We start from the raw sequence: 12538 nt of genomic DNA on the forward strand, positions 1-12538 counted from the left end.
TAATTCCTAATATCGAAAGTTGTCAATATTAGGCTACATATGGGCATTTCAAGTCATATCTGGGTTTATATGGCTTTATATAAGCTCAAATGTCTTGATATGTCCATATATGACTTGATATTTTATATTTGATACAGAAAGTGGCTGGAATTAGGCCATATTTGGCCATATATGGCTTGATATGACCTAATATGGCCACATTAGGTCTGGTGTAACCTAATATAGCCATATATATTAAGTTTGACGTAACCTAATATGGCCATATATTTTTTTTAATGATTCTTAATATAGAAAGTTGTCAATTTTAGGCCACATATGGGCATTTCAAGTCATATCTGGGTTTATATGGCTTTATATGACCTCAAATGACTTTATATGTTCATATATGGCTTGATTAAATAACTGATATGTTTAAAGATAGTTTTTTATGTGACCTAACATGGCTTTCATATGAAAATTGGCTGTTATAAAAAAAATAAGAATGAAAGATGATAATAATAGTAATAAATAATTTTGATTGGCGGTAAAAGATGGAATTTGTAAAATAATTGAAGCGTCTGAGGTACTCGAATTAAAAGAATTAAAAGGACTTTAATTTCTTGAGCTTAAGTTTATGATGAGTTGTTGAGTTGAATCAAGTGTCCAATCGAAAGATGCTTTCGCGAAATGTAATTAAAAGTTCGAAACAAATAAGCTGAGGTGCCGTCGATGCTCCGAATGAATGTAAGATAAAAAGTAAGTAAGGAGGAAGAGGAATAAAAATGGCGGTGAGAGACCCAGAGAAATGAGACAAGGGGAAAATGGAAAAAATAATATCCGTTATTATCGGGGTTGGTCGCACGTGTATATTATTGCCGGGAGATTGCTTCTTTTGAGCAGTCAAGAGTTCGGGTATAGGACGCGTGGAAAACTTTTCTAATATAGCTTCTTCTTCTTCTTCTTCTTTTTCTTCTTCTGTTCCTCCCGTGGCGTAGTTTAATGCCGGGTCTTTCCGATGCTACTGATGTCCTACTTTTTGTACGAATAAATGCATTACATGTACGAAAACGGCTGGGGCTTTCTTTTTCCATTTCATCTTTTAATCCGTCATAACTGATAGTGAATAAAAATCGTAAAAAACTTTTTCAACATCGTATCATAAATACATTTTTTTGTATCAAGTTACTACAACGTAGTTGGGTCGGTTGTTAATTATTAAGCTCTTATCAAGTAACATTATCGAGATGAAAAAAATATTTTATTCACTGTTTTATTTATTAAATTTAATTGAATATTTTTTAATTATAAATATTAGAAGAAAAAAAAAAATATTTATTAAAAGTTTTTTATCAGTGCATAAAAAATCTATTTATTAACTGTTTTATTCAACAAAAAAAATTCTTGTTACTTCAGAAACTAAATTGTCGACTGTAAAAGTACGGTTAAGTAATCCCTAAGATCCTTTTTCGCGATTGGTGAGTCTTCAACTAACGTTAGAATCTTTTGAATATGCAAAAGCACAATGTTTGAATTTTTTACGAGCATAACTAGACACAGCCACTGCAATTCTGTGTTTCATGCATTCAGATGTCCTTCTTACCAGGTAACGCCTTGATCTCGAGGACATTTAAGATCTTATGAAAATGTCCTTCGGTCGTAACGACCTCTTTAATGCGAGCTTCTCGGCCACTTGTCCGGATATTATTCCGGCGTTAGACCAATAAAAGAGTCACTCCTTAAAAGAAATATTTAAAACTGGGATTAAATCCGGGAATATAAATTATCACAATTGTAAAAAATTGTAAGGAGAACCTGAGAGTTTGAATTTATCCTAGCTGGAAGATAAAAGAATGACCGGGGAATCAGCGATAGGATTATTCGGGAAATACGAAATAAAGGACTGATGAAATAATAAAGGAGATTGACATTTAAATTGGTTGTTTCTGGTCAAATAGAATCTTAAAGTAACTGTCTCGGTGGTCTTGAGATAACCTAGAACAATGCGGAGTTGAGCTCCGGTTGTTCTCCAAAACATCAATCAGCAGGGCTTCGCCTATTCTTCAGGCCACCGGGAATCGAGTATGTCACCGTGGGAATTCCGAATGGCATTCTCTTCTCAAGACTCTCTCCCAGCTAGTCTACTCTGCTAGTATACTCTCAATCGAATCAATCGATCTTGAAACCCATTCTCAAACATCAGTCGATCTACAACAGCCAACACCGATCCGAACATTTCTGATTTGCTGCTGATACTAATCGCAATCAACGAAAACCAATCAACGATCAGTTTCTTTGACTTTACTGTTCATGAAGAATATTTTGATAAGGCCAATTTTTACCTATTTGTGAGAATAAAAGACGAATTTTCAATTTTTATAGTTATTAATTTAAATAAACATTACTTTTTACAAAATTCTGCATTTCTGAGTTTTTAACTGGGGGCGTAGGAAAGAAGTTGATAATATTATTATTTTTAAATGAAAAAATTACTGTATATACTTCAATATATGTAGATTCTTAGAATCCAAACGAAGAATTAAAATATTTATTAGCTTCGCTAAAAAAAATTTATTTAAAAATGAATTTATTGAATTTTTTACAATTTTATCATAATAATTCTAAGAACTGGGGACGTAAGAAAGAAGTTGATAATATTATTATTTTTAAATGAAAAAATTACTGAATATACTTCAATATATGTAGATTCTTAGAATTCGAATGAAGAATTGAAATATTTAATAGCTTCGTTAAAAAAAATTATTTAAAAATTAATTTATTGAATTTTTGACAGTATTATCAAAACAATTCTAATAACTGGAGGCGTAGGAAAGAAGTTGATAATATTATTATTATTAAATAAAAAAATTACAGAATATACTTTAATATATGTAGATTCTTAGAATCCAAACGAAGAATAAATATCATTACTTATTCTCCTCAAAAAAAATTATTCAAAATTCAATTTTTTGGTTGAATAATAAAATAATTATTTTCAAGTAATGAAAATATTTTTTTTTAAATTATTATTATTATAAAACTAATAGTCTAAAAGGAACACCATGTTCTTTAAAAGAAACAAAAGAACTCTAAAAACCTAGACAGCCTATCGAGAGGGACAATGTCGATGTTGAATGTTGGATGTGCGACAAGTGAAGCGACCAGACGCGAGGTTAATTGAATTTCACCGGCGCTTACTATCACGTCGAAAATTGGTAGGCCGCGTTGGGCTCCAGGAGGAGAAGTAGCCTCGTAGAACACGTTTTCTGGCTGGTCCAAGTCTCCGACGAATAGATCCGACGAATTATGCAATCGATGCGCTTTCAGCACCGACGAACTAGCTGTTAAAAAATGGGCAGCTTCTCATTCGCAGTCGGCTCACATGAACATCAGACACTGTCAGGACTCCTGTTCTCTAGTCCTGTCTTTGTCCGGAGTCTGTAGTCGGTTATAAGCCGGGCGTAGGGCCGAGCTTGACCGCGGCGTGCCCAGGATGCGAGAATGGATCGTGTGTAGTGGCGAGAACGGTTTCCCCACACAGAGACCGGACTTATTACGTTCCAGGAATTACCATATAAATTATCGTGTGATGAACTCCTGCTCACACGGTCCCTTTGTCGAGGTTTCGGTTATGGTTAATCGGCTAGCTGCCGCTCGATCGTTATTTCAGAGCCTTAACTCGCTCTCTGTAGTTCAATTCCAAAAATACATCCTTTGCAATCATAATGTTGGACATTTTGAATTTTTTTAATGCTTGCTTGCTTGACCATAAAGCCAATGAATTAATCTATATTATTAAGAAAATAAGCAAAATTTTGTGGCCAGGGTATTTATATGATAAAATAGGTTTTTATAGTTAAATTTGGTATCGTTGCTCTATCTCTAGATACATAATTAAAAAATGACCTTGTATCTTGTAAACTATTGACATTTTTAAAGATATAAGTTCATCCCGATGTTACACTCATCGAGACCTTTCATTTGAGTAACCACATCAATTTTTCATATATTTTGTATATTTATAAATATTATATATATGTATACATGAAAAATATATCAAAAATTCTTGTGGGTACTCAAATGAAAGGTCTCGATGAGTGTAACATCATGATGAGCTTATATCTTCAAAAATGTCAATAATTAATAAATGACCTTGTATCTGGTCTATTGACATTTTTAAAGATATAAGCTCATCCCGATGTTACACTCATCGAGACCTTTAATTTGAGTACCCACATCAATTTTTCATATATTTTATATATTTATATATTTCACAAATACCATGTATATAAAATATATAAAAATTGTCATGTGGGTACTCAAATGAAACGTCTCGATGAGTGTAACATCATGATGAGCTTACATCTTTAAAAATGTCAATAATTAACAAATGACTTCTTATTTCGTGAACTATTGACATTTTTAAAGATATAAGCTCACTCCGACATTCCACTCATCGAGACCTTTCATTTGAGTACCCACATCAACTTTTCATATATTTATATATATCATGTATGTGTATATATGAAAAATATATAAAAATTGATGTGGGTACTCAAATGAAAGCTCTTGATGAGTGTAACATCATGATCAGCTTATATCTTTAAAAACATCAATAGTTAAAAAAGTACAGTTGCTTTAAGAGTCAAAAATAAAAAATTAGTAACCAGTCACTACAAAAAATGGTTATAACTTCTAAAACATTTATTTTACGGAAAAATTGTATCAATGTCTTCAAAACTGAGCTGTTGAAGCGTCAAATGATACACTTATAGTGAGAAACTTACAAAACAAACCGTGTTGAGTGTCCACTTGAGTACCACCAACCACGAGAACGAAGTATCCAAGCTAGAGCGCTTTGAGCAGCTGCGAAAAGTGCCTGTTAAAAGATACAAGGGGAAATATGTTGTACAGAATAACTGTGTTGAACATTCGCACCCCTTTTATGAATATTCTTGGTACACTACACCGGGTTTTAAAAGTCATTTAGAGGACTTTTGGGTTTTTCATTTTTTTCAGCAAACTTTTAATCCTCACAATCTTTGGCTTGTTTGCTTTATAGTTTATCCGAGAAAGTTAAATTAAAGACTTGGATTTAATTATTTTGTAAAAATACCAGAGTTAATTAGACGGTATTACATTTTTAGATATTATATTTCATGTTTTATGAATTGTTTAAAGAGAAATTATAATCTAGGAGCTTGAATTAAAAATAATACTGCTTTTAATTTAATCACAAGTGTCTCTTGTTTACGAGCGGGATAAATTAAACCGTGGATAAAAAATTAGTAATAACAATAATTACAAAATTTTTCTCTTTAATCAATATTTAAAAAATAAAATTAAAATTGCTATAAAAATTAAAATATTAATTAAAAAAAAATAAAAAATAATGAACAGACAGTCTCATTAGTCCGATTTGTAATAACGACATTTCAGGCGATTGTTGACAGTAAAGATAGCGCTGTCATCGATCCTCAATTTATCAACTCGTTACCTTTAGCGTAACTGAATCAACTATATGTATAATAAATACAGTGACGGCGAGGATTGGTTCTGTTGGTAATACAGAAGCGAATGGCTTTCAGATTCATTTTAATGAGCCAATTAAATAATAATTATTGCTATAACCCATAACATTTAAATACCAAATTAATCCGAGACCCGGGCGTGATTATTGGGAAAAATGAAATCCGGTTGCCGTGGATTATTATTAAAAAAAAAAAAAAAAAAAAAAAAATCGATTAACAAAAAGGTCGGCATGTATTTATTGCTTTTTTTTGACAATTAATCGCGATAAAAATTCATCAAAAAGCATCGAAATTTTTTGTACGAGCACGTACGTCATGCATGAAGACGTGCTCGGATTAAAAATATTTGTCGTGGTAAAAAAACGGTTTATTGATCGATCATACATTGCACATTGCACATACACACGTCATCGGCTGCCTAACCGGGAATTCATAAAGTTTAACTCATTCCAAAACACAATCATATGGGTGTTTATTGCCGGCTACCGGATACCACCCACGGCTACCGGTCTATTTGTATATTTCTATATATTTGTTTATTTGTATCATCCCCGACTATTCAGAATTGAGAATTGAGAATTTAGAATTGAGAGGAGAACGCCTCCGGGACTTCAAAGAGAAAATAGTGAGAACATTTAATTTCATGATACAACATTTCATAGCACAGAATACCTTCTATTGCTAGTTATTGAATTTATCATTTTTAATTCCTTTTTGTTCCGACGTTTCAGCTTTTTACGTTCCGGCTTTTTTCGCCAAGAGACCACTTTCACAACACCCTCTTTTTTAGCACCCTTAACTTTATTTTCTCCTTTCGCGCTTGCTTAATACCACCCGAGTATTTTTTTTTTTCCTCCTTTTTTTACTCAACACACAATTGCCAATTGTGAAACATTTTGTCCAGTCGAAGGAAAAAATAAGAACAAGATTGTTGCATTATCTTTTTTAATTAAAGTAATAAAGTCTCTGCATTAATTACATTTGTGGAAAAATTTTCTGATATCTTCAAATAGGAATAAAATATAATTTATATGATGAAAAAATTTTTAATTTCATATTTTATATAAAAATAATTAATTAAATGAAAAATTAATGATAGATAAGCTTCTTAAGACCGTCAAAAAAATTATTATTATTCTTGTATTAAATACTTAAAAAATAACTCTCCTATAGCGAGAAGCTTTAGCAACCATACGCCACCTGTCGGATTTTTTTAAAACTAACTTTTTAAAAAATTATAAATTGATATTTTAGAGTATGTATAAGAATAACAATATTATTTTTTTATTTTTTCATAAATGTAAGCAGCAATTAAAATTTATCCTACAAAAAATAATTTAGTTGTTGATTAAATTAAAAATTAATGATAAATAAGCTTCTTAGGACAGTCAAAAGATTTATTTTTATTTTACTATTAAATATTTTAAAAATAAGACTCTTATAACGAGAAGATTTAGTGACTATGCGCCACCTGTCGGATTTTTTCAGAACTAACTTTAACAAAAAAAAATTCAGCGGCTGTCTTAAGATCTGGTAAGACCAATTTTTGTATAAAAACATTTAAAAAATGATATTTGGCTTTGTAAAAAAAATTTTTTACAGCAGTTTAATTAAAATTAAATTATTTAATAAAAATTTGGTTAAAAAAAAAATTAAAACTATCTTAGACAAGTAAATAGAAATCTGTTAGAGAATACATGATTGCTGAGGTATCTAGCGTCGCCGCAAGTAAATATGTCTATTTAGATAAGTAGAATTATCCTGAATAGGAGGCATAGAGCGAGCATCAGTTCTTGATGACAGCATCACAGACTAATTACTTAAGCGAGTAAAGGTAAATTAATGTATAAGGAACAGAAGTGGTTGCGAGGATCTTAAAGTTGGCTGTCAGTTTGATGTGCGGTCGCTTCGCGGTTCCTTTACAACTCCTGATAAATATACCCCGATAAGATCTTCCTCAGACTGTCTAAGACTTAATGATAATAATTTACCCAAAAATACTTACAGTGACGCGTCAGAGTGGTAGTCAGCCGATCAGGATCCGAGTATTTGGTGCTGGAACAAAAAATAAATCTATTATTAGCGATATTTCCTGGAAAACGGCTCGCCGGAGGCTTACTACGAAAAAAAGCGTCTATTGGCTGGTGTACGTAGGACTCAAGGGTATATTCGGGGGCTTCCGTGCGAATATCAAACATTAAAATCGGTTAGATTTGTTGCTGCAAAAAGGCACTGCCGGATGGAGCGTATAACGTTAGTACATGTTTGATGCCGGAAGTGCTTGAACCCAGGTCCCGCTATCCTCTGCTGCGGTTTCCGCAACCTCCGTAGGGTCATTAGCAAACCATTCATTATGCAACTGTGAAGCTGTATTGCGTCAATATGGCGGAAGGGGACGCGCGAACGGCGAGGAGCCCCAAATAGATAGATATTACGATAGTTGTGTGTGAGTTTGTGTGTTTGGGTGTGGGTGTGTGCTCAGGGTAGCCCACCCAACAGATTGTTGCCCCAATCGATAACGATGCACTGGTGTTTACGGGCTGGATAATCAACGGGTGCCGTCTCTAACGCTGTCCCACTCCACCGATTGTTATATCTGCCTAATGCTATTCAGGTTCGCGGCGTATCTTAGACGTGACACTGATTCTATTGTCAAAGTGCAGGCACTCGACCGACCCAGTTAGATAGACGATGGATCATTTGGGAAAATCCTCAGGAACAGGTCAAATAATTTTATTATATGCCTTAGTATAATATATTAACATATCAGGCTATTTTGGACCAGATATGGACAAATCAGATCAGATATTAACATATCAGACCATATCCAACTGTTCAGTGAACAGGCCCACTTAGTGAGCACTACGTCACTGTGGGCTCCCCAAATTTACAATACGCACCTGACAAGCGCTCGTTCCCGCTAATTTTCACACGCTTGCGCCAATCGACCGCTCGATCACGCCACATGTATTGAATTTTACTATTGGCTATCGATGTCGACATCAATAGAACGAATTATTGATTGGCTATCGCTCTCGCTGGACATGCGCATTAGCCTTCTTCTCCAAGTCAACGAGGAAGAAGACGAATTATCATTATTATCTTTCGCTTCCACGCTTTCGTTGCAACAAGTCGCCATTAATTCCGCTTTACTTTCGCTTATTGTTAATTAACCGCATTTCGCTATTTTTATAATTTAAATTGCTTAAATTAACCGCTAATAATTCGCTTTAATTTGTTATAGGTAAATTGTGTTATCAGTGCATTTATTTCACCGCTTTTTCAGTGCCGGCAAAGTGTTCAACCACGTGTCAACCGGCTTCGCTTTTGCAACCCACGCTGTAATTTACAAATCCGCTTTTATCTTAACAATCCGCTATTAAAAATATTAAATATTGAGTGTAATTAATGTAAATAAATTACTAGTGTTATTTTTGATAATAAATTACGCGTTTTAATTGAGATATCCAACCCTAAACCTGATCCCCGCTTTTCCGCTCTTTCTGTAATTATTCACCAACCATATATGACAATATATATGGCTTTATCAGGTTCTATTAAAATTTTATAATTACAAATTAAGCCTTATAAGGTCAGATATGGCTTTGAAAGCCATATATGGCCATGTATAGACTTATCAGATCAAATAATGCCATATCAGACTATACTGAGCTATAATTATGTCCTATTAAAATTATATCTGGATATTTAACGCCATATTAGCCATAATGTGGCTTCACATGGCAATATCAGTTCAAATATGGCAATAGATGGCAATATTAGTTTAAATATGGAAATTTTTGTCAATATTAGTTTAAATATGGCTGTATATATGGCAATATTTGGTTAAATATGGAAATATATGGCAACATTAGCTTAAATATGGCGATATATATCAATATCAGTTCAAATATGGCAATATATGGCAATATTAGCTTAAATATTGCAATATATGGCAATATTAGCTCAAATATGGAGATTTATGTCAATATTAGTTTAAATATGGCTGTATATATGGCAATATTTGATTAAATACGGCAATATATGGCAACATGAGCTTAAATATGGCGATATATGTCAATATTAGTTTAAATATGGCTGTATGTATGGCAATATTCGGTTAAATATGACAATACATGGTAATATTAGCTCAAATATCACAATATAGGTCAATATTAGTTTGAATATGGCTGTATATATGGCAATATTTGGTTAAATATGGCAATATATGGCAACATTAGCTTAAATATGGCGATATATGTCAATATTTGTTTAAATTTGACTATATGTATAGCAATATTCGGTTAAATATGGCTATACATGGCAATGTTAGGTTAAATATGGTTATATATGGCAATATTAGGTCAAATATGGCTATCAATGGCTTTATCAGGGAAAATATGGTTATATAAGAAAATGCCATCATGAAAAAAGACGAAAATTCGGAGGAACAAAATGAGAATAAAAGGGAAAGAAAAACAAAAGTCGGTTTTTGTGGTGAGTGTTGGTTGATAGGAATCGGCAGCGATACGTGAGTAAATTTATTTGATGTGGAGAAGCCCAATACCGGAAGCGCTTTTAGCCACGGGGGAGGAAGTACACCAGGAAGCCGATAGGTAGCAATGGAATAGAAATGCCGGTAGGTTGACAGCAGGACGATATTGCCGGAAAAGGACTTGTAGGGCGAGATTAAACCCGAGGGAGCGAAAGAGAGGTCGAAGAAGCCCGGAGAAGGAAACCGAAATGAAAGACCGAGTGTATGGAAGTCGCGGGGCTCGAAGGGGAGCCTCGCAACATTCCCTTTGATCTAAGTTTCTGGGAATGCAGAAGCGGGCGAAGGGACCATCGGAGTCGAGTACGAACGCCCGGAACCCGGATTAATTTGCTTAGTTGGATTAGATTGTGAATTTTGCACCAGTGCTGTTTCAAACACCTCCCCCGGTCTCTGCTTTGCGAGTTCCTCCTTCTTCTCCTCTCGCTTGCTCTCCAGCTCTCGATGCGGCTCCACGAATCCTCCTCAGCGCTCCAGGGCATGATAATTACTGCTCCATCCATCGCGAGTTTGCCAATTCGTCGCCTGCAAGTTCAGCGATCCATGCTTTTGATCTACCGAGCAGCCAGAAGTCCTTTAAGTCACTTTATTCTCTTCTCTCTCTCTCTCTCTCTCTCTCTCTCTCTCTCCCTCTCTTTTGCGCTTATTCTTTAGTTATATTAAATATATATACCGGGGAGTAAAATAATCGACCGAAAAGTGACTTTCAGCGGATCATAAATAATTCATCTTAAAATATTCATTGCATTCATGATATCATATAAAATTCATAAAAGACATTTATGCCTCGGTGCAGCGTTTCATTGAAAAAGCTTTGGCTATTATGTATCTCAGGATTTATCGGGATAAAAGACCGGGTATTATAAAAATTATAAATAAAAGCGGACAAAATAATAATAAGGCAGTCGCTGATACGGTCCTTCTGCTCATTAAATTAAACGTATACACTCTCGACAGTTTTATATTATATATCCTAGACTATAATACTTTGTAGCTCGGATTTAAAGGAATTGATTCAAGGATTAAGATCCGAGAAAGACTCAGACTCCGGCCATCCAGATAGACTATTATCTTTCAGAATAAAATTCACGGTAATATGTTTTACGAATGACTTGAGGATTTAATAGCTTTTATATTTGTGATTAATGAATTTTTATGTTTTACCTAGATTGCGAGATTGCTTGTTCAAGTCATTTATCGGGATTAGGTGCTAATGATTTTTGGGTGGTTGTCATTAACATCCGCACTGCTAATTGATATTTATTGACTTAGTCTTTATATTGAAAATATATAAAATCCCGAATGACAAAAAATTTGGGTGATAACAGAATAAAATTGATTTAAGAAAAATTTTGAGTCGATAATTATTTAGAAGATTTGTGAACTATAAGTAAATAAAATTTTGCTTTATTAAATAATGAATTTTGTTAAATTGCACTGTAATTTCTTAAATATTGATTTTTTTAAAGATATAAGCTCATCCTGATGTTACACTCATCAAGAGCTTTTATTTGAGTACCCACATCAATTTTTCATGTATTTTTCATATATTTATATATATAATATATATAAATATATGAAAAATTAATGTGGGTACTCAAATGAAAGGTCTCGATGAGTGTAACATCGGGATGAGCTTATATCTTTAAAAATGTCAATAGTTGACAAGATATTAGGTCATTTCTTAATTATTGACATTTTTAAAGATATAAGCTCATCCCGATGTAACACTCATCAAGACCTTTCATTCAAGTACCCACATGACAATTTTTATATATTTTATATATATATGGTATTTGTAAAATATATAAATGTATAAAATATATGAAAAATTGATGTGGGTACTCAAATGAAAGGTCTCGATGAGTGTAACATCGGGATGAGCTTATATCTTTAAAAATCTCAATAGTTCACGAGATACAAGGTCATTTCTTAATTATGTATCTAGAGATAGAGAATTTTTGAATGCCTAAAATTAGGTAAAGCCGGCGAAAATAAAGGCATAAATGTAAAAAGGATTTAAATACCTGTCGACAATTATTTGAGCGAGCAACCGAATGCTTTTAGTGACATAATAACATCAAGCGGTTGCTCACCCTTTGGATACTTAAGAGGGACAGGGTTGGGAGTAAGCTCTTCCTTGGGAGTTGTTGGGTCCCGGTCTGGTCACGGAGCCTGCCGGAGAGTCGAGTAGTCTTGGTTGTTTCCTTCACCCACTGGCATCTGCATTCCTAGTCCCAACGAGCCGCAAAGGAATTCCAATTTTAAACAAAAGTTTCCTGACGTCGGTGGTAACCGTTCCCTCAGTCCTCAGTCCTCGGTTTCTTTCCCTCACCCACTTTCCCGGATTCTGTCTACGCTTTCATGCATACTGAAACTCGCTTCTGTCTTTTATCTCAAGCGAATCCTCGAGACTATTTTTTTTTTTTTTTTTTTTTTTTTAGTTATTCTCTATATTTTTATTTTCCCAACACAATAA

At 33.7% G+C, this 12538-nt stretch overlaps 1 protein-coding gene across 2 annotated transcripts in view; it reads right to left on the minus strand.

Moving 5' to 3' along the window:
- The window catches only part of LOC123271792 (teneurin-a), a 397455-nt gene that overhangs the window by 255739 nt on the left and 129178 nt on the right, over positions 1-12538 (minus strand). For both annotated transcript variants that reach the window (XM_044738204.1, XM_044738203.1), the window contains exon 3: positions 7513-7562. The gene's annotated coding sequence lies outside the window, so the exon portion shown is untranslated. The remainder of the gene's footprint in view (positions 1-7512; positions 7563-12538) is intronic.

This window comes from Cotesia glomerata, linkage group LG9, assembly GCF_020080835.1.
Source record: "Cotesia glomerata isolate CgM1 linkage group LG9, MPM_Cglom_v2.3, whole genome shotgun sequence".
NCBI classification, from domain to species: domain Eukaryota; kingdom Metazoa; phylum Arthropoda; class Insecta; order Hymenoptera; family Braconidae; genus Cotesia; species Cotesia glomerata.